Below are 23,537 nucleotides of genomic sequence, written 5' to 3' on the forward strand. Positions count from 1 at the left end.
CCACCCACTGAGACAGTGGAGATGATCTACTGGGAGCTCACCAAGGCCAGCTGGACTGTTAACAGAAAAAGCATGGGATAAAACTGGACTCTCGGAACATGGCGAACAATGAGGGCTGATGAGACGCCAAGGACATTGGCACGCGGTTTTGATCCTACGCAATGTGCTGGCTTGGTGGGAGTCTAGCCAGTTTGGATGTTCACCTTCCTAGATATGGATGGAGGGGGGAGGACCTAGGACTTACCACAGGGCAGGGAACCCTGACAGCTCTTTGGACTGGAAAGGGAGGGGGAGAGGAGTGGGGGGAAGGGGAGAGGGGTGGGAGGAGGGAGAGAAGAGTGGGAGGAGGGGAAGAAGAGTGGGAGGAGGGGGAGGGAAATGGGAGGCTGGTGGGAGGAGGTGGAAATTTGTTATTTTTTTCTTTTCTTTATCCTCCTTTTATCAATAAAAAAATGGGGGAAAAAAAATTCAAGCAAATTTATTGACATGAAATCCCCTTTCACCAAGGATGGCTTATGTCAAAAACACATGAAATAAAGTCAAAATTGTTCTATCCGTGTACAGATCTTTACAGAATGTCTTTCTCCTTCCCTATAAGATACTTCATTATTTTTCAGAACTCAACTTAGAAAAAAAGATAGTCTCTTTGAATCTGTCTTCACCTGTGCCCCTAAGAAATAAAACCACTTCTCCTGAGGTATGTCTCCTTCACATGCATCTCCTTCCCTCCAGCCCAGCACCGAGGGTCTTCCCGTACAGCACCTTTACTAGATTGTGAGAATCTTCTGAGTAGCAGTCACCCACTATGTAATAGAGTGGTCATTCAGACCTGTCAACTTAAGTTGGGAGAGGTGCTGGGTTGAGCAGGTTCCAATTATGTGTTAAAATGTCTTTGATTAGATTCTAGTAAATATTAGGGGACATTTTTTTTGAGTGATGAGAATGTTCTATAACTCACTGACTGTGTAGCTTGTTTAACCACATAGAACCACATGTAAAGCATTGGAAATTACCCTGTGAATGGATAAATCATGCAGTGTATGAATATGCATATATTCACATTCTCATGAATTGCTTAAAGCTGATGTATTGCTTAAAATTTTTATTTTTAATTGAGACCACTGATGTTTGCTTGTTTGAGAAAAAGAAAATCCAGGAGTCGTGGTAAGAATCATTTGAGAGAGTGACAGCTCACCAGTCACAAAGCCCTGGCTCCATCCCCAGCACCCTGTAATTGGTGATGCACTTCTGTAATCCCAGACTCAGGGAGTAGAGGCAGGGGGATCACAAGTTCAAAGATGAAATTCAAAGCTACATAAGGAGTTTGAGACCAGCCTGGGGGGCATGAGACCCTGTCTTGGGGAACAAAAACCACCAACAAAACCAAATTCTTTGACTCCATCAATATACCAAAATTCATTACCTGCTGCTCCATGCTAGTGGTTATTATGAGATGAGACAGACTTTACCACTTCCTGCTGAACTGTATGTAATGATTGTTCTGTCTCTTTAAGAGACAAGCCAAGCCCACTCCCTTCCTGCTTGTAGCCTCAGAGCCCCACTTTCTCTTCTTCCTGTCCCCTCTCTTGGAAAGGCAGCCTCTCTCTCTCTCTCTTTCTCTCTCTCTCCTCCTGTTTTTCCTTCCCCTCCATAATCCACCTAATAAATGTCTAACTTTACTCTGTATGGTATGTTTATCTGTCTCTCTCGCCCAACTGCCACAACACATGGAGACCTGCCACGTGGTCTCTTGTGCCATCCCTGCTTGGGACTGGCCGCTTTTGGGACCCCAGCAGCTTTCAGGAAACCCATCTGCATGGTGTGCCTATCTGTCTGCCCCTTGCCCATCTGCCACTCACATGGCTAGCCAGCTGCTGGGGATGTCCAGGGGACCAGCCACCTTTGTTTGTTGGCCTGCTGCTTGTCTTGACCCTGCAGCAAGCTTCTGGGACCCGCAGCAAAACCATAATACTGTTGACACCTAACAGGTCCTAGGTGAGAGGGAGGCATTGTATGCATTTGTGTGTTAGCCCACTGGTGAGTGGTGAGTCCACAGGCTCTAATGGACAGTTCTAAACCCATGGTCACACAGATGGCACTAGTAAAAGCCTGTAGGACACAGAAGAAATCATGAATATGGGAAAGAGATTTGCAGGGAGGAAGTAAGATTGACCAGCATCCCTATCAACATCTATCTACCATTTTTGGCTCCCTTTGGACTTTAGAAGTTGATGCTTTGTCAGAGTAAATTACGGGGTATGTCACTAAAATCCTGGGTAGACCAGTTCTGACAGCTGGTGGTGACGGTGTACCCTGCCCTTGTGTCTTCTCACCCTAATCATCAGCTCCAATAATTTCCTCAATAATTTCAAATCTCTTAATCATAATCTCTCATAAAGCCTGAATCTCCTGCCCTGCAAATGTTTCTAGTGATTTCCCTAGGGTATCAATTTTATGGTCCTTATTCTGCACCTGTGATTCAAAGGTCTTAATGTTTCCTTTCAAAGATCACATCTCCTCCTTGAAATACTCCTAAATATCATGTAAATTGCCATTCTGGAGGTATAGTCTGTCGGTTACCTTATCAAAACTCTGTGATAACAACAGCCTGGACTCTCTCAGGTAAGTTCCTAGTACCCATAGATATGGAGTCAATTTTGCCTATCATGATATTAATCCTATCAATTAATGCCATATACTTCCATAATGATATAATATGAAGAAGAAAACTGAAACCTAATAACCAGTAAATTGAGGTGTCTCCATAGGCATGTAGGCCTCTTGTGATTTCTTCAATAGTGGCAGCAAAAATCATGGCAAAAGTCCCATTAGAAACAAAACCTGCCATTTTACCTGTTAACAAGCAGATGGCGCTGTTTCTTGTCCAGTTGGGAAATCAGGGCAGATTTTAAAACAGGATTTGTCATGAAACTGTTGCATTGGTTCCTGTCCTGATCAATGGCACTGGGTTTTGATCCTACTGCACGTACTGGCTTTGTGGGAGCCTAGGCAGTTTGGATGCTCACCTTACTAGACCTGGATGGAGGTGGGTGGTCCTTGGACTTCCCACAGGGCAGGGAACCCTGATTGCTCTTTGGGCTGAGGAGGGAGGAGGACTTGATTGGGGAGGGGGAGGGAAATGGGAGGCGGTGGCAGGGAAGAGACAGAAATCTTTAATAAATGAATAAATTAACTAATTTTAAAAAAGAAAAAAGAAATAATACGCAGACAGTGGGCTGTGAGTAAAGGTGCTTGCTGCAAAGCCTACCAACTTCAGTTCAGTCCCTTAAACTCACAAAGTGGAAGGGAAGAACTGACTACAGTAAGTTCTCTGACCTCCACATGCTAATAAATAAACAATAAAAAGAAAAAAGATACAAAGAAAAAAAACAAAAAAAATCTGCCCTGATATTTATTTAAAAACTGGGGAAAAATGAGTCACTTGAGAGGTTAGATGTAGTAGACAGAGGGAGAAAACCCAGAATCCAGGAACAGGGCACAAAAACCCAGGGAGCTTCTAGTGGCTGATAAACAGCACAGCCTGCCCTGGGAACACACGGGAACACACGCTGCTGCTCCACACTGGGTTGTGACACAGCCTCTGCGAGAGCGGACTACTGGGCACCCAGCGTCCTAGGCTGGGACAGAAGGTCAAGCTGGAAATGTCACTGTGGCAGCGCTCCACTCAGTTGCGGTGAGGATTTCAAACAGTGTATCTATTTGTGCAGAAACTTTACAGGGAGTTTTTGCCCCCAAGGGGTTAGAAGCAGTCAGCAAATGCTTATGCTTGCACTCTGACTTGCTCTGCCTAAGTGTGACGCTGCAAGGAAGGATTAAAAACAGCTCAGTCATACTGTCCTTTTATGGATGCACACCTTCCTAGGCCTGGATGTAGTGGGGAGGGTCTTGGACTTCCCACAGGGCAGGGTTCCCTGCCATTTCTCAAGCAGTGAGGGAGAGGGAAGAGCAGTATGGGGGAGGGGGAGGGGATTAGGAGGAGGGAAGAAAGTGTAAATATTTGAATGGAAAAATAAAAATAAAAGTCTCAGAAAAAATCAAACCAAAAAAAAAAAAGAAAGAAAAAATCAAACCAAGCAGGCAGAGAGAGTCCGGGCCCATGGATTCCAGGAGGTGTGGAGTTTAAATCCACGTTGGAAGGCAAATGATAGGGTATGTGGGGACTTGAAGCCAATCTGAGGAGAGTAAAGAATTGAGGCATGACTTTAAGTGTCCCTTGGCCATTTGAAATTCTTCTGTTGAGAATTCTCTGTTCAGTTCACTTCCCCCTTTTTAATTGGGTTAATTAGAATTTTAAAGTCCAATTTCTTAAGTTATTTATATATTTTGGAGATCAGGCTTTTGTCTGATGCGGGATTGGTGAAGATCTCCACCCATTCAGTAGGATGCCTTTATATCTTAATGACAATGTCCTTCGCTTTACAGAAGCTTCTTAGGGTCAGGAGGTCCCATTTATTCATTGTTGCCCTTATTGTCTGTGCTACTGGGGTTATATGTAGGAAGTGGTCTCCTGTGCCCATGTGGTGCAGTCTACTTCCCACTTCCTATTCTATCAGGTTCAGTGTGGTCAGATTTATATTAAGGTCTTTAATCCATTTGGACTTGCATTTTGTACATGGTGATAGATATGGATCTATTTTCATTCTTCTACAGGTTGACATCCAGTTATACCAGCACCATTTGTTGAAGATGCTTTCTTTCTTCCATTGTATACTTTTAGCTCCTTTGTCAAAAATCAGGTGTTCATGGGTTTGTTGGTTAATAACCAGGTCTCTATATAATTCCACTGGTCGACTTCTCTGTTTTTATGACAAGCTGTTTTCATTACTGTAGATCTGTAATAGAGTTTGAAGTCAAGGATGGTAATGCCTCCGGAAGTTTCTTTATTGTATAGCATTGTTTTGGCTATCCTAGGTTTTTTTTGCTTTTTCCATATAAAGTTGATTATTGTTCTCTCAAGGTCTGTGAAGAATTTTGATGGGATTTTGATGGAAATTGCGTTGAATTTATAGATTGCCTTTGGTAGAATTGCCATTTTTAATATGTTGATCCTACCCATCCAAGAGCATGGAAGGTCCCTCCATTTTCTGGTATGCTCTTCAATCTTTCTTCAAAGACTAAAAGTTCTTGTCAAATAGATCTTTCACTTCCTTGTTTAGAGTTACCCCAAGATACTTAATGCTATTTGTGGCTATCGTGAAAGGTGAAGTTTTTCTGATTTCCCTCTCTGCATCTTTACCCTTTGTGTATAGGAGGGCAACTAATTTTTTTGAGTTGAACTTGTATCCTGCCACATCAGCTGTAGGAGTTCTTTGGTAGACTTTTGGGGATCAGTTATGTACACTTCGAGAAGTCATTGTTTTTTACCACGGCGTAGTACTCTAATGTGTAGATACTCCATACTTTCTTCATCCATTCTTCCATTGAAGGGCATCTAGGTTGTTTCCAGGTTCTGGCTATTACAAATAATACTGCTATGAGCATAGTTGAACAAATGCTTTTGTCATATGATAGGGCATCTCTTGGGTATATTCCCAAGAGTGGTATTGCTGGGTCCAGGGGTAGGTTGATCCCGAATTCCTGAGAAACCGAAACACTGATTTCCACAGTGGTTGCACAAGATTGCATTTTCACCAGCAATGGATGAGGGTGCCCCTTCCTCCACATTCATGTCATCTGTAAATAACAAAAGTTTGACTTCTTCCTTTCCAATTCGAGTCCCCTTGATCTCCTTATATTGTCTTATTGCTATTGCTAGAAATTAAAGCACTAATTGAAGCGATATGGAGAGAGTGGACAGCCTTGTCTTGTTCCTCATTTTAGTGGAATGGCTTTGAGTTTCTCTCCATTTAATTTGATGATAGCTGTTGGCTTGCTGTATATTGCTTTTATTATATTTAGGTATGATCCTTGTATCCCTAACCTCTCCAAGATCTTTATCATAAGGTGGTGTAGAATTTTGTCAAATGCTTTTTCATCATCTAATGAAATGATCATATGGTTTTTTCTTTCAGTTTATTTATATTATGGATTACATTGATAGATTTTCATATGTTAAACCAGCCCTGCATCTCTGGGATGAAGCCTACTTGATCATAATGGATGATTTTTTTATGTGTTCTTGGATTAGATTTGCCAGTATTAAGAATTTTTGCATTCATGTTCATGAGTGGGATTGGACTGTAATTCTCTTTCATGGTTGAGTCTTTGTGTGGTTTTTGTATCAGGGTAACTGTAGCTACATAAAAAAAGTTTGGCAATGACTCTTTTGTTTCTATTATGTTAAACACATTAAGGAGTATAGGTATCAGCTCTTCTTGGAAGTCCTGGTAGAATTCTGCATTAAAACCATCTGGTCCTGTGAAGGGGCGTGATGGATCGGCAGTTAGAATTAACCAGACTAGCCTTAATATCAAATATTCAGCTTTAATAAAGGAAAAAAGAGGAACTTACAAAACCAGGTTTCCAGCGATTCAGGAGCACAGGAAAACGAAGAGAAAAAGCAAGTGCAATCGATGTCTTTATAGGCTATTTGGGACCCCCAGAGGGACACACATGTACAGCAAACGATTGGCTAAAGTCCCCCTCAGTTCTGGGCTTTTTGTGGTTGGAAGTTTTTTTTTTTATTGAGAAAAGGAAAAAAAAAACAAGTTTCCACCTCCTTCCAGCCTCCCATTTCCCTCCCCCTCCTCCCACCCTTCTCTCCCTCCCCCCACTCCTCTCCCCCTCCCTCTCCAGTCAAAAGAGCAGTCAGGGTTCCCTGCCCTGTGGTAAGACCCAGGTCCTCCCCCCTCTGTCCATATCTAGGAAGGTGAACATCCAAACTGGCTAGGCTCCCACAAAGCCAGCACATTACGTAGGATCAAAACCCCGTGCCATTGTCCTTGGCTTCTCATCAGCCCTCATTGTTCGCCATGTTCAGAGAGTCCGATTTTATCCCATGCTTTTTCAGTCACAGTCCAGCTGGCCTTGGTGAACTCCCAATAGATCAGCTCCACTGTCTCAGTGGGTGGGTGCACCGCTCGAGGTCCCAACTTCTTTGCTCATGTTCTCCCTCCTTCTGCTCCTCATTGGGACCTTGGGAGCTCAGTCCAGTGCTCCAGTGTCGGTCTCTGTCTCTATCTCCATCCATCACCAGATGAAGGTTCTATGATGATATGCAAGATATTCGTCAGTATTGCTATAGGCTAGGGTCATTTCAGGTTCCCTATCCTCAGCTGCCCAAGGAACTAACTGGGGACCTCGGCTTGGGCTCCTGGGAGCCACTCTAGGTTCAAGTCTCCTGCCAACCCTAAGGTGGCTCCCTTAACTAAGAATTGTGCTTCCGTGCTCCCCTATCCAACCTTCCTTTATCCCAATCCTCCTTTTTCCCCAAATTCCCCCCATCCTCCCCTTCTCCCTTTTCTCTCCCCATCTCTCCTTACCCCCATCCCACCCCACCCCCAAGATCCCAATTTTCTCCCTGGCAATTTTGTCTACTTCCCATAGCCAGGAGGATAACTATATGTTTTTCCTTTGGTTCACCTTCTGACTTATCTTCTTTAGGATCACCAATTGTAGACTCCGTGACCCTTATTTATGGCTAGAAACCAATTATGAGTGAGTACATCCCATATTCATCTTTTTGGATCTGGGTTACCTCACTCAGGATGGTGTTTTTTATTTCCAATCATTTGCATGCAAAATTCGAAAAGTCATTGTTTTTTTACCGCAGCGTAGTACTCTAATGTGTAGATATTCCATACTTTCTTCATCCATTCTTCCACTGAAGGGCATCTAGGTTGTTTCCAGGTTCTGGCTATTACAAATAATACTGCTATGAACATAGTTGAACAAATGCTCTTGTCATATGATAGGGCATCTCTTGGGTATATTCCCAGGGGTGGTATTGCTGGGTCCAGGGGTAGGTTGATCCCGAATTTCCTGAGAAACCGAAACACTGATTTCCAAAGTGGTTGCGCAAGATTGCATTCCCACCAGCAATGGATGAGTGTACCCCCTTCCTCCACAGCCTCTCCAGCAAAGGCTATCAACGGAGTTTTTTATTTTAGCCATTCTGACAGGTGTTAGATGATATCCCAAAGTTGTTTTGATTTGCATTTCCCTGATCGCTAAGGAGGTTGAGCATGACCTTAAGTGTCTTTTGGCCATTTGAACTTCCTCTGCTGAGAATTCTCTGTTCAGATCCGTGCCCCATTTTTTTAATTGGGTTAATTAGCATTTTAAAGTCTAGTTTCCTGAGTTCTCTATATATTTTGGAGATCAGACCTTTGTCAGTTGCGGGGTTGGTGAAGATCTTCTCCCAGTCAGTGGGTTGCCTTTTTGTCTTAGTGACAGTGTCCTTTGCTTTACAGAAGCTTCTCAGTTTCAGTAGGTCCCATTTATTCAATGTTGTCCTTAATGTCTGTGCTGCTGGGGTTATACATAGGAAGCGATCTCCTGTGCCCATCTGTTGTAGGGTACTTCCCACTTTCTCTTCTATCAGGTTCAATGTGTTCTGACTGATAGTGAGGTCTTTAATCCATTTGGACTTGAGTTTTGTGCATGGTGATAGATATGGGTCTATTTTCATTCTTCTACAGGTTGACATCCAGTTATGCCAGCACCATTTGTTGAAGATGCTTTCTTTCTTCCATTGTATACTTTTGGCTCCTTATCAAAAATGAGGTGTTCATAGGTTTGTGGATTAAAATTTGGATCTTCTATATGATTCCATATATATTTATCATAAAGGGATGTTGAATTTTGTCAAATGCTTTTTCAGCATCTAATGAAATGATCATATGATTTCTTTCTTTCAGTTTATTTATATGATGGATTACATTGATAGATTTTCATATGTTGAACCAGCCCTGCATCCCTGGGATGAAGCCTAATTGATCATAATGGATAATTTTTCTAATGTGTTCTTGGATTCGGTTTCCCAGTATTTTGTTGAGGATTTTTGCATCGATGTTCATGAGTGAGAGTGGTCTATAATTCTCTTTCTTGGTTGAGTCTTTCTGCGGTTTCGGTATCAGAGTAACTGTAGCTTCATAAAAGGAATTTGGCAATGCCTCTTCTGCTTCTATATTGTGAAATACATTAGGAGTATAGGTATTAGGTCTTCTTGGAAGTTCTGGTAGTATTCCTCATTGAAACCATCTAGTCCTGGGCTTTTTTTGGTAGGGAGGTTTTTGATAACCGCTTCTAATTCTTCGCGACTAACAGGTCTATTTAGATTGTTCACCTGGTCCTGGTTTAACTTAAATATATGGTATTTATCTAAAAAAGTGTCTATTTCCTTCACTTTTCCAGTTTTGTGGCATATAGGCTTTTGTAGTAAGATCTAATGATTCTCTGAATTTCCTCTTTGTCTGTGGTTATGTCCCCCTTTTCATTTCTGATCTTATTAATTTGCAAATTCTCTCTCTGCCATTTGATTAGTTTGGCTAGGAGTTTGTCAATCTTGTTGATTTTCTCCAGGAACCAGCTCTTTGTTTCATTGATTCTTTGGATTGTTTTCTGTGTTTCTATTTTATTGATTTCAGCCCTCAGTTTGATTATTTCCAGTCTTCTACTCCTCCTAGGTGAGTCTGCTTCTTTTTTTTTTCTAGAGCTTTCAGGTGGGCTGTTAAGTCTCCAATATGAGCTTACTCTGTTTTCTTTAAGTGGGCACTTAGTGCTATGAACTTTCCTCTTAGGACTGATTTCATAGTGTCCCATAAGTTGAGTATGTAGTTTCTTTATTTTCATTGAATTCCAGTAAGACTTTAATTTCTTTCTTTATTTCTTCCTTAATCCAGGTATGGTTCAGTAGTTGACTGTTCAGTTTCCATGAGTTTGTAGGCTTTCTGGGGGTAGCATTGTTGTTGAATCTAACTTTAATCCATGGTGATCTGATAAGACACAGGTGGTTACTAATATATTTTTGTAACTGTGGATGTTTGCTTTGTTACCAACTATTTGGTCTATTTTTGAGAAGGTTCCATGAGCTGTAGAGAAGAAGGTATATTCTTTCCTATTTGGGTGAAATGTTCTATAGATGTCTGTTAAGCTGATTTGCTTCATTACCTCCATTCATTCTCTTATTTCTCTGTTAGGTTTCTGTCTGATTGACCTGTCCATTGGTGAGAGAGGAGTGTTGAAGTCTCCTACTATTAGTGTGTGCGGTTTGATGGCTGCCTTGAGATTTAGCAATGTTTCTTTTATGTACGTGGGTGCTTTTATATTAGGGGCATAGATATTCAGGATTGAGAATTCATCCTGATGAACTGTTCCTATTATGAGTATAAAATGCCCCTCTTCACCTCTTCTGATTGATTTAAGTTTGAAGTCAACTTTGTTAGAGATTAGTATGGCCACACCTTCTTGTTTCTTAGGTCCATTTGCTTGATAAGCCTTTTCCCAGCCCTTTACTCTGAGTAGGTGCCTGTCTTTGTGGTTGAGGTGTGTTTCTTGTAAACAGCAGAATGTTGGATCCTGTTTTCTTATCCAATCTCTTAGCCTGTGGGTTTTTATAGGTGAGTTGAGTCCATTGACATTAAGTGATATTAATGACCAGTGGTTGTTAACTCCAGTCACTTTTTTAGTCGTAGAGTTTGTGTGTTTCCCTTCTTTGATTTGTGTTGGTGAAGGGTCTCTAGATGTCTGAGTTATTGTGGTCATTGTTGGACTCCTTGGTTAGTGATTTTCCTTCTATTACTTTCTGTAAGGCTGGATTTGTGGCTGCGTATTGTTTAAATTTGTTTTTATCCTGGAAATTTTTATTTTCTCCATTTATAGTGAACGAAAGCTTGGCTGGGTATAGTAGTCTGGGCTTGCATCCATGGTCTCTCAGTTTCTGCAGTACATCTGTCCAGGACCTTCTGGCTTTCATGGTTTCCATGGAGAAGTCAGGTGTAAGTCTGATAGGTTTACCTTTATAGGTAACTTGGCCTTTTTCCTTTGCGACTCTTAATATTCTTTCCTTATTCTGTATGCTTTGTGTTTTGATAATTATATGGCGAGGGGAGGTTTTATTTTTGATCCAACCTATTCGGTGTTCTGTATGCTTCTTGAACCTTTTAGGTATATCTTTCTTTAGGTTGGGAAAATTTTTCTTCTATAATTTTATTAAATGTATTTTCTGGACCATTGAGCTGCACTTCTTCTCCTTCTTCTACTCCTATTATTCTTAGGTTTGGTCTTTTTATTGTGTTCCATATTTCCTGAATGTTTTGTGATGAGAGTTTGTTGAACTTGCTGTTTTCTTTGATCAGTGTGTTTATTTTCTCTATGGTATCTTCAGAATCTGAGATTCTTTCTTTTATCTCTTGTATTCTGTTGGTTATGCTTGTTTCTGTAGACTCTGTTTGTTTACTTAAATTTTCCATGTCCAGCCGGCTTTCTGTTTGTGTTTTCTTCTTTGCCTCCAATTCAGTTTTCAAGCCTTGAACTGATTCCATTATCTGTTTGATTGTTTTTCCTTGCTTTTCTAGGGTATCATTCACTGATTTATTCAATTCTTCAAACTTTCTGTTATATTTCTCATCCATTTCTATAAGGGCTTTTTTTACATGCTGTTTAAGGGCGTCAATCACTTTCATGAAGTCAATCTTTTCTACTTCTTCTTGATTAAGGTGTTTATGTCCTCCCGTTGTGAGGTCGCTGGTTTCTGGTGGCTTCATGTTGCTTTTCAGCTTGTTAGGCAAATTCTTGCCTTGGCATCTGCCCATCTCTTCTTCCAAATGCTCCCTTATGGATCTTCTTTTACCGCATCAGGTCTCCTTGCTCTACCCAACGCTGGCTCTCCTCAATGTTGGCTCTCCCCAGCGCTGGCTCTCCTGGTGCTGAGAGATCAGGCCTCCGTGCTGGTTGGGCAACTCGCAAACAAAGCGCCTACCCTGCTTGGTGCAGGCAGGCCATAGAAACAAAGGAACTCTCGCCCGCTTGGGTACCCCGAGGATTCGGACCCAGTGCCCAGACAGGCTGGCCTGGGTGATCGGTTGGAGGTTTTTTTATGACAGCTTCTATTTCCTCGCGACTTATAGGTCTATTTAGATTGCTCACCTGGTCTTGATTTAACTTTGGTATATGGTATTTATCTAAAAAATGTCCATTTCTCTTACATTTTCCAACTTTGTGGCATACAGGCTTTTGTAGTAAGACCTAATGATTCTCTGAATTTCCTCAGTGTCTGTTGTTATGTCCCGCTTTTCATTTCTGATCTTGTGAATTTGGGTGTTCTCTTTCTGCCTTTTGATTAGTTTGGATAGGGGCTTGTCAATCTTGTTGATTTTCTCAAAGAACCAGCTCTTTGTTTCATTGATTCTTTGGATTGTGTTCTGTGTTTCTATCTTATTGATTTCAGCCCTCAGTTTGATTATTTACAGTCTTCTACTCCTCCTGGGTGAGTCTGCTTATTTTTTTTCTAGAGATTTCAGCCGTGCTGTTAAGTCTCTAGTGTGAGATTTCTTTTTTTTTTTTTTTTTTTTTGATGTGGACACTTAGTTCTATGAACTTTTTGCTTAGCACTGATTTCATAGTGTCCCATAAATTTGGGTGTGTTGTGTCTTTATTTTCATTGAATTCAAGGCAGAATTTAATTTCTTTCTTTATTTCTTCCTTGACCCAGGGGTGGTTCAGTAGATGACTGTTCACTTTCCATGAGTTTGTACTCTTTCTGGGGGTAGAATTGTTGTTAAATTCTAACTTTATTCCATGGTGATCCAATAACACACAGGTGGTTACTACAATTTTTTGTATCTGTGGATATTTGTGTTGTTACCGAGTATATGATCAATTTTCAAGAAGGTTCCATGAGATGCTGAGAAGAAAGTATATTCTTTTCTATTTGGATGGAATGTTTTATAGATGTCTGTTAAGTCCATGTGATTCATTACCTCTGTTAGTTCTCTTATTTCTCTGTTAAGTTTCTGTGTGGTTGATCTGTCCATTGGTGAGAGAGGAGTGCTGAAGTCTCCTACTATTAGTGTGTGGGGTTTGATGTGTGCCTTGGGTTCTAGCAATGTTTCTTTTTCATATGTGTGTGCTTTTATATTATTGGCATAGATATTCAGGATTGAGACTTCATCCTGATGAATTGTTCCTGTTATGAGTATAAAGTGTCCTTCTCCATCTCTTATGATTGATTTTATTTTGAAGTCAATTTTGTTATATATTACTATAGCCAAACCCGCTTGTTTCTTAGGTCCATTTGATTGAAAAAACTTTTCCCAACCCTTTACTCTGAGGTAATGTCTGTCTTTGTGGCTGAGGTGTGTTTATTGTAAAAAGCAGAATGTTGGATAAAAATAGGAAACGCTTCACGAATTTGTGTGCCATCCTTGCCCAGGGGCCATGCTAATCTTCTCTGTATCGTTACAGTTTTAGGATATGTGCTGCCAAAGCGAGCACTGTATTTTCCTTTTATAATAATTCAGAGACCTCTGCCAAATGAGTTTCTAACTCTACTCAGTTTATGTGGTAAAAAAAATTTATTCGAAGATAATGTGTTTTTTCTGCATTAATATTCCATAAATAATATGCCTAGTGGGTAAAATAATCAGAATGTAATAAAACTCTGGATTCAAATGATCCAGATGTACATCTTGTAATTTTTTTCCACCAATTTCTCTCGGCTTTGGCTGATAATTCTCTTGGAATATTTAAGTCCTGGTTCCCATCTAAGGTTTTTTTTATTTTATTTTTTTTATTGAGAAAAGGAAAAAAAGTTTCCCCCTCCTCCCACCCTCCCATTTCCCTCCCCCTCCTCCCATCCTTCTCCCCCTCCCCCCACTCCTCTCCCCCTCCCTCTCCAGTCCAAAGAGCAGTCAGGGTTTCCTGCCCTGTGGAAAGTCCATGTTCCTCCCCTCTCCGTCCATGTCTAGGAAGGTGAACATCCAAACCGGCTGGGCTCCCACAAAGCCAGCACATTACGTAGGATCAAAACCCCGTGCCATTGTCCTTGGCTTCTCATCAGCCCTCATTGTTCGCCATGTTCAGAGAGTCCAGTTTTATCCCATGCTTTTTCAGTCAGTCCAGCTGGCCTTGGTGAGCTCCCAAGATCAGCCCCACTGTGTCAATGGGTGGGTGCACCCCTCATGGTCCTGACTTCCTTGCTCATGTTCTCCCTCCTTCTGCTCCTCATTGGAATCTTGGGAGCTCAGTCCAGTGCTCCAGTGTGGGTCTCTGTCTCTATCTCCATCCATCACCAGATGAAGGTTCTATGATGATATGCAAGATATTCGTCAGTATTGCTATAGGATAGGGTCGTTTCAGGTTCCCTATCCTTATCTGCCCAAGGAACTAACTGGGTACATCCCCTTGGTCTCCTGGGAGCCACTCTAGCTTCAAGTCTCTTGCCAGCCCTAAGGTGGCTCCCTTAACTAAGAATTGTAAATTACTCAGCTCATCATTTTCACCCCAATAGTAAGCCAGATATTAAATAGTAAATTTCTACTAGCAATCTTCAAAAGTCATTAAGAGTCTGCAATTGATCTCTCCTTGTTTGCACCTTTGAGGGTCTGATTTTTTGTCAACATTTTCTATATCCTACATAATTAATAGAATCTCCTTTTCATATCTTTTAAGGTGTAATTTGTAATCTCAAACAAGGCAAAATATTCTTTACATCTACAAACAATCTTTCTAAAGTATCTATGTTTGAATCAGTTAGTAATATGTCATCCATATAATGGGAAACTATAGATTGAGGGAATAGCTTTTGCATCATTTCCAAAGGCTGCAGTACAACATATTGGCACAGGGTATGGCTATTTAACCTTCTCTGTTGGAGAATCTTCCATTGGTATCTCATAGCAAGCTGAAAACTATTATAAGGAGGTACCATGAAGGCAAATTTTTCTCTGTCTTTTTCTCATAAAGGTATAGTAAAAAATAATCTTTTAAATCAATAGCTATATGAGTCCATCCTTTCCAAAAAAGGCTCAATCATACTACAAAAGCATTTGTTTAACTATGTTCATAGCAGCATTATTTGTAATAGCCAGAACCTCAAAACAACCTAGATGCCCCTCAATGAAAGAATGGATAAAGAAAGTATAGAATATATACACATTAGAGTACTACTCTAATGCATAATTTTGTTATATTAAAAAAGTGTGGAGGTGGTGATGTGGATCAAGGGTAAAGACTAGTGCTTCCACACTTAGGGACTTGATCTGTTCCTGGGAATCACATGGTGAAAGTCAAGAAATAACTCCTCAACATTGACTTCTGACCTCCACATGCACCATGGCATGACTCTCCAATAAACAAGTAAATGTAGTTTAAAGAAAATATAACAAGTGATTGGAGTTTTCTGACTTTCTATGGTGGATAATTTCTGTTTGCTAGTTAGCAAGAGAGCCCTTGTCTCTGTTAATGGTCTAGAGCTTTAACTCATGAAGCCAATTCATCCTGGGCAAATGACCTTCTGGATATATTCATTTCCCCTGCCCCTGGCTGCCTTGGTATTAGTTGAGTTCAAGCAGAATAAGAAGGTAGAGCAAATGTTTATTTTCTTCAGTGATTTTCAAACTTTGCCTCCTGATTACTCTGGCATGACACAATGGACTTGTGAAATAAAGACAAGCTTTGACTGAAAGGTCAACTGAGAGACTTTCTGTTAAAATGATGGGTCAGTTTTGAAAAGTTTCTGGGTGGAAGAGATCCAGAGAAACAAGCTGGATGTGTTAATGGTAAAATTGTCAAATATTCATTTGAGTCCAACTTTTTTTAAAGAATTAGTTATTTAATGTGTCTTCTGATTTGCCAGCATGTATATCTCTGTATGAGGGTGTCAGATCCCCTGGAACTGGGGTAATAGACAGTTGTGAGCTGCCATGAGGGTTCTGGGTATTGAATCTGGGTCCTTTGGAAGAGCAGCCAATGCTCTTAACTGTTGAGCCATCTCTCCAGACCCTCAACAAATATTTTACAATAAGTCCAATTAAAATAGATTATAAATTTGTTATTACAACATCCAAGTAAAGTTCCTTTTTGCAAAGACCCATGTTTCACCACCCACCCAAAAGGCACAGAACCAGAATGATTCCATAGTATCACCTTGGTTGCAGTAGGGCTCAGAAGGAATAGAAGGGGCACACAATAACATGGAGACAGGATAATCTTATAACAACAGCTTTAAATTATAAAAACTTCCTTTAATCAAGGCTTGTAACATAGAAGATGTTTATCAGATAAAATGGAGGGTTTCCGTAATACTGAAATATAAACCTATAAGTCACCATAAATGCAACACCCAATAGTAAAAACCACAACAGCAAATTCCCACTGTTCTGTAACTGCCATGATCTGGTTTCACATGCTTTTGAGAGCTGGCTAATATGGCCTGCTAGATACAGAGCACACTGGGGCTTTGAAGTCACATTCATCTGACAGGGTTGTGGCATTGGTGGCTCAACTCAAGAAGCAAAGCGGGCTCAGCACTTCAAACAGTATATTGAACAAACATCCTTTAAATATCAAAGTGAGAAATAAGAAAGCGACATAATCACACCATCAGAAAGATGGTAGGAAGCAAGGACAGCTGTGTCCTTGCTAGCTTCATTTTTTTCGCTTCTTGGGTAGTGGCCACCAGAACAGTAAGATGTGAGGTTCTGGTTCATGGATCATATAATGGACCCATCCCTGACTCTGCTGAACACCAAGATTTCTCCATTCAGATTCAGACATCCAATGGGTTTTAGGGACCAGCTTGACTATGCCCTTGGGCAACATAACATGCTGGTACTCGAATGCCTCTTCTTATTTGTCTGAATAGTAAATTGGTTTGTGCAACATGAACTGTTCTGCTTAGGGATGCTCAGCCCCTTTCTGCTGGCATCCAGACAACCTCCAGCAGCTCCAAGTCAGACTTTTTGACATTGTTTGACAACATAGTCATCTAAAAAATCCATGCCTTCAAACCAAAAATTGAGTTACAAGAAATAGTATTTTTCCCCAAACCCCAAACTTCAAAGTTTTGAAAAAGTTTATGATTGGGGGACTGAATTCAGAGTTACTCTGATTGTGTGTGGCTTGTGGTCTATGAGCTAGCACACCTGAAAGTGATCATCCCTAAATTGATGTACACAGGAGCAACAATAAGTTGACTTAGCAGGAAGAAGTCATGAAGGTGAGAGGGTGAGGGGTAATGGGAAGAGTTTTAGTATAATTGCTTTGAGTTCTTTCCATTTAGTTTAATGTTAGCTGTAGTAAGAGCTGCGGGCTGCGTTCCTGCCACCCAGCTCCCAGATGCCTGGCTAGCTTATGCTCTGAAATAACAGCACACAAACTGTAATCTTTTAAACACTGCCTGGCCCATTTCTATTAATGTGTGTAGCACCGAGGTGCGCTTACCGGGAAGATTCTAGCCTAAGTCCATCCTGGGTTGGAGCTTCATAGCGTGCGTCTTCCCTGGAGCAGGTAGCATGGCGTCTCTCTGAAGGCGTCTGCTCCGGAGAGGAGAGCTGTGGAGTCTGCCCTCACTTCCTCTTCCTCCCGGCATTCTGTTCTGTTTACTCCACCCACCTAAGGGTGGGCCTATCCAATGGGCCTAGCAGTTTCTTTATTGCTTAGCCAATGAAATCAACAGATTGATATATGACACTCCCACATCACATAAGGTGCTGAGAAGAAGGTATCTGACAGACCTGTCCATTGATGAGAGTGGGGTGTTGAAGTCTCCTACTATGAGTGTGTGGGATTTGATGTCCAATTTAGGCTTTAGTAATGCTTCTTTTACATATCTGGGTGCTTTTGTATTTAGGGCATAGATGTTTAGAATTGGATATTCATCTTGGTGAATTTTTCCTGTGATGAGCACAAAGTGTTCTTCTCTATCATTTTGACTGATTTTAGTTTAAAGTCTATTTCATGAGATACTAGCATAGCTACATCAACTTGTTTCTTAGGTCCATTTGACTGGAAAATCTTTTCCCAACTCTTTACTCTGAGGTAATGTCTGCCTTTGAGTTTGAGGTGTGTTTCTTGTATGCAGCAGAAAGATGGATCCTGTTTAAAAATAAAATAGTGGAGTAGAGGGACGGCTCTTCTGTTAAAGGCTAGGCTCAAAATAAAATATTTATTTTTACTTTATGTCCATTGATGTTTTGGCTGCATGTGTATGTTTGTGTGAGAGGGTCAGAAGCCCTGGAACTGGAGTTACAGACCAGTGTGAACTGCCATTGGGCGCTAGGAATAAAACCCAGATCCTCTGAGAGAGCTACCAGTATTCTTAACTGCTGAGCCATCTCTCCAACCCAACATTTTATTTTAGAACATCTATTTTTAGTACTTTTATTTTGTATATGTGCATGTGTGTGTGTGTGTGTGTGTGTGTGTGTGTGTGTGTGTGTGTGTCCACATGAGTGCTGATGATTATGGGGCCCAAAGGTATTGGATCCCGTTGGAGTTGGAGTTACAGTTGGTTGAGTGTTATCCAGTGTGGGTGATAGGAACCAAACTCAGGTCCTCTGCAAAAACAATGTATGCTCTTAATTGTGGTCCATCTCTCCATTCCCTTTCAGTATTTTAAATATGAAAAAAATCATAAAAATTGTAAGCAACTCCCATATATACACATCTAGACTTAAAAATTCCATTTGTTACTTCTAATTATGATGTCTTTGGGAAATGTTGTAAAGTGTTTTGTATTGTGCAGGATATTCAAATGAAGAGAGTCACTTAAGAGATTAATTTTTAAGTTCTTTGGCAGCAGGGAGGACAGTTTCTGTGAACTGAACCTTGGCTCCCTGTTCAGTAGCATATTTACCATTATACACAAAGGTTGTATTTGGAGTACAACAGGTTCTCATACCAAAGCCCCTTTGATCTATTTAAAATATTCTCTGTAAGAAATCATCACATCCCTACCCACTCCTTATTGTGTACTGTTTGCAGTTCCCAATAAATCCAGGCCCCCAATATGCCAGGATAGTCTTGTGACTAAAGTAATGTCAACAACTCTAGAAAACATAAAAAATTCAACTTTCTCTATTATAATTTTTTAAGCTCTAGACACCTTGAAAAAAAACTGAAACATTTGGTCATTACCCTACATACAGTGAGAAACAACTTTTCATTCTCATGCTTATCTAATGCTTTCCCTAGATACAATGACTACCAGATTTCCAATACATCTCCCCCTTTTGTTTGAGCTTTTTAACTATGTTGAAGATTATGCAGTCACACAGTAAAGATAGACTTTTCTCTATCATGTTTTCTCACAATCTTATGTAGATAAATCAGAGTACATTTTCTACTAGTCATCTTTTTTATTATTTTTTTATTTTTATTGAGAGCTACATTTTTCTCTGTTCCCCTCCCTGCCTCTCCCATCCCTTTAAACCCTCCCCCAAGGTGCTCATACACCAAATTGACTCAGGAGATCTTGTCATTTCCTACATCCCATATAGGTTAGATCTATGTATTAATTCTCTGGCATAGTGATTTGTGGGCTGGTTTTATTTGCTTTATGTTGAAAAACCACTTATGAGTGAGTATGTGTGATAATTGTCTTTCTGTGTCTGAGTTACCTCACTCAAAATGATGATTTCTAGCTCCATCCATTTGCCTGCAAAATTCAAGATGTTGTTGTTGTTGTTTTCTGACATTGTATAAATGTACCACATTTTCCTTATCCATTCTTTGGTCAAGGGGCATTTCGGGTGTTTCCAGGTTCTGGCTATGACAAACAATGCTCTTGTGAACATAGTTGAACACATGTCCTTGTGGCACGGTTGAGCATCCTTTGGATATATGCCCAAAAGTGGTATTACTGGGCCTTGAGGAAAGATTAAAGGCTTATACCGCCTTGTCTGACCTGGTGGCTCTCTTGGTGCTGGCCTTGTTCACATGTCATCTTACTGTATATCCCCAGAGATGAGTCCAAGCCCAGGACAAGTGAAGACTCAATTTGGACAAACAGAAGAGGCTCAGGTTCTAGAGAGAACCACAAGATAAGACTATAGTACCAGAACTTGATATAGGCTGGGAAGAGCCCCTGGAAAAGTCACTGTGGGCAGCAGGCACCATAACCACTTGTTTCCTTGGGCTTCCTGTACAGTTGAATGCAAAGTGGATGTAATTTAGGTGAGGTGACCATAGGGTATAATGCCAGAACATGAGAGGCTGAGGAAGAGGACCACAAGTTTGAGAGCAGCCTTTACTACAGAGTGAGTCTTATGCTATTCTGGGTTATCATTCTGGCTTCCTTTCCATTATTGTAATAAAGCAATCTGAACAAAAGCAATTTTGGGAAGAAACAACTTTTATTTATGCTTATAGGCTACTGACCATCACTGAAGAAAGTCAGGGCAGGAACTCAAGCAGGAACTTCAGGAGAAGCCATAGAGGAATGTTGCTTGCTGGAGGGCTCAGACTCAAACTTAGTTTTCTCATACAGCACAGGATCATCTGTCTGGGGAATGATGCTCCCAAAACTGGTTGATCTCTATTACATTAATTAAAATGACAATCTCCCAAGACGTACCCATAGGCCAGTGTGACGTGGACAATGTCTTTACTGAGAGTGCTTCCTCATTTGACTCTGGGCTGTGCCAAATTGAAACTTATAAAGCTGTGGTAGCTTCAGTGTAATTGGCCCCCATAATCTCAAAAGAAGGGTATCAGAAGATGCGGCCTTGTTGGAGTAGGTGGGATCTTGTTGGAGGAAGTCTGTCACTGTAGAGGTGGGATTTGAAGTCTCAAATATGCTCAAGCCACACTTACTAAGACAGATACTTTCTTCGTGTCTACAAATCCAAACGGAGAAATCTTAGCTCCTTTTCCAGCACTATGACTGCCTGAACACCACCATGTGGCACCATGATGATAAGGGACTAAATCTCTGAAAATGGAAGCCACCACACTTACATGATTTTCCTTTCTAAGAGTTGCCATGCTCGTGATGTCTCTGCACAGCAATAGAAACCCCAATTTAGACAGCAATGTTATTGCATAACTGTGTTGTATTTAAAAAGTGTGGAGGTGGTGATGTGGCTTAGTGGTAAAGACAATTGCTTCCAAACATAGAGACTTGATCTGTCCCTGGGGATCACATGCTCCTCAACATTGACTCCTGACCTCCATATCCACCATGGCATGACTCTCCAATAAGCAAGAAAATGTAGTTTAAAGAAAATATAACAAGTGATTGGAGTTTTCTGACTTTCTATGGTGGATTATTTCTATGTGCTAATTACCAAGAGAGCCCTTGTCCTAGTTAATAGTCTAGAGCTTTAACTTAAGAACTCAATTCATCCTGGAGAAATGACATTTTGGATGCACTCATTTCCCCTGTCCCTTGCTGCCTTGATATTAGTTGAGTTCAAGCAGAGTAGGGAGGTAGAACAAATGTTTATTTTCGTTATTGGTTTTTAAACTTTGCCTCCTGGAAACTCTGGCATGACACGGTGGACTTGCGAAATAAGCCAAACTTTGACAGCAAAAAGCCAACTGAGAGAGTTTCTGTTAAAATGATGGGTTGGTTTTGAAAGTTGCTGGTGGGAGAGGTCCAGAGAAAAAAGCTGGATATGCTAATGGTGAAAGTGTCAAATACTGCATTTGAGTTCACCTTTTTGACATTGTGTGACAACATTGTCATCTACAAAAGTCATGCCTTCAACCAAAAATTGAGTTACAAGAAATTGTATTATTTCTCAAGCCCCAAACTTACAATGCCTCGAATAAGTTTATGAATTTGGGGGCTGAATTCAGTGTTACTCTTGGCTGCGTGTGGCTTGTGGGTTGTGAGTCGACACTCCTGACAGTCATCATCCCTAAAATGAGGTATACATGAGCAACACTAAGTGAACTTAGTGTGATTAAGTCATGAAGTTGAGAGGGGATGGGGTAATTGGAGGACTTGGAGGGAGGAGAGAGTAAGATGGAATTGATCTCAGTTCAATACTCATGTATAAAATTCACAAGAAAATAGAAAAGGAATGTTTTCTTTATATTTTTAAAGGATACTTTGTTAGGTTGATGAGATATAACAGTTTAATTGTAAACACACATAGTTGTTCACTATTAGATTTATTTACAGAACTGCTGGGAAAACATAACTTTTTATTATTTAATGAATCATTCTTAGTGTTTGAATGTGAGAGAGACACAGTGTGTGTGACTGTGTGTATTGAGTGAGCACATGTTCTATGCACTGGGTGTGTCAGCGTGCATGAGAATGTAGGCATGACTATGAGTGTGTGAGAATGTGTGTGTTTCTGTGTGTGTGTGTGTGTGTGTGTGTATGTGTGTGTAAGAGTCAAAGTACCAGGAAGTCTACTATAAGATGGTGTCTCCTAGAAATGGTAGGAAGTAACACCTGTGAAATAACAAAATATTGTTATTTTAACAAGATCTGAACACTGGCATCACTAATAAACATGCTAATACAAAGAGGGGAATCTCACAAGACCTCACCACTAGATGATTATGATGACCTATAGATAGATGATGACCTATAGGCAATTAATAACTGCTGAGAGAGGGAGAATTAGTCTTCCCTAGGGATGGGTCTCTTAATTGATTGTCCGGTACAGAGTGGTCAGCCCTGAAACCATGTAAACAAGCCACATTAAATGGACTCAGCATGTTTTTTATATATTTATGCTTATATATGTGTAATCACAATAATTACAAAGAGATCATAATATTGACATGGAGTGATGGAATGGGAGGAAAGAGAGTAAGGGTGATGATGCATTTTTTTCTTCAAAATTGCAAATAACAAAAGATGGAGACTGTGAGCTTTGCAGCCACATGATCTCTTGGATCCTTGTGGCATTAGAGATTAATTACCTAACCTGAGATGAATATTGATCATTTGGACATAGTTTGAGAAATAGATGCTATCAATTAATGTGGACAAAGTACATAGAACAGTAAACTTTAGATATCATTGTCTGATGTAAGCTTTGTTGGCATAGGGTGCATATGTGTGCATGCACTTGTGGTTGAGTGATCTTCCACACTCTCTACTCCAGTTGATAAAATAATGTAATCTTTAGACCACAAAGCCACAATGGTTGGTGAATTCTGTAAAATCCTTCCTTCTTAGTGCTCCGTCCTACAATCAGGAGCTCTTGGAGCCTGATTGAGTTGGAACACCTGGGAGATCCTGAGTGATAAATAGGACCAGAGTAATGAAAAAGAACTGCGTGTCAGTAACTTCTCCAGGAAGTATGAAGACTTAGGCCCATTTCCAGCCATCTGCCCTGCTCATCACAGGACATGACCAGAGCACTTGGAATCCATGCCAATAGTCATCACATGGTCAGTGTGTTAGACAGGTATATAACCCATGTACATGGTTTTTCTCTACAGGGAAAATAACAGAGTACATGGTTTTGACGTTATTTTAATTTTTTATATTATTTGTTCTTTCTTTGTGTTTCTGACTGTTATGGCATGCAGGACAAGGAGGTCAGAAGACATCCTGCAGGAGTTGATTCTCTATTCCCACAGGGACAACCTCAGGTCATCAGGATTTGGCAGCAAGAACCTTTACCAGCTAAGCCGTCTCACCCACCCAAAGTTTTACCAATGCTAGC

At 40.6% G+C, this 23,537-nt stretch overlaps 1 protein-coding gene, 1 non-coding gene and 1 pseudogene across 3 annotated transcripts in view; 1 reads left to right on the top strand and 2 right to left on the bottom strand.

The window, feature by feature from the left end:
* Positions 1 to 23,537, top strand: part of LOC142849899 (cytochrome P450 3A11-like) — a 130,602-nt gene that overhangs the window by 47,863 nt on the left and 59,202 nt on the right. The window lies entirely within an intron of this gene.
* Positions 13,289 to 13,395, bottom strand: LOC142842752 (U6 spliceosomal RNA). The gene has a single exon (XR_012909433.1). It is a non-coding gene; the product is annotated as a U6 spliceosomal RNA (small nuclear RNA).
* On the bottom strand, positions 16,549 to 16,785 carry LOC142849968 (cyclin-dependent kinases regulatory subunit 1 pseudogene; annotated as a pseudogene).

Source organism: Microtus pennsylvanicus, chromosome 1, assembly GCF_037038515.1.
Source record: "Microtus pennsylvanicus isolate mMicPen1 chromosome 1, mMicPen1.hap1, whole genome shotgun sequence".
NCBI lineage: Eukaryota > Metazoa > Chordata > Mammalia > Rodentia > Cricetidae > Microtus > Microtus pennsylvanicus.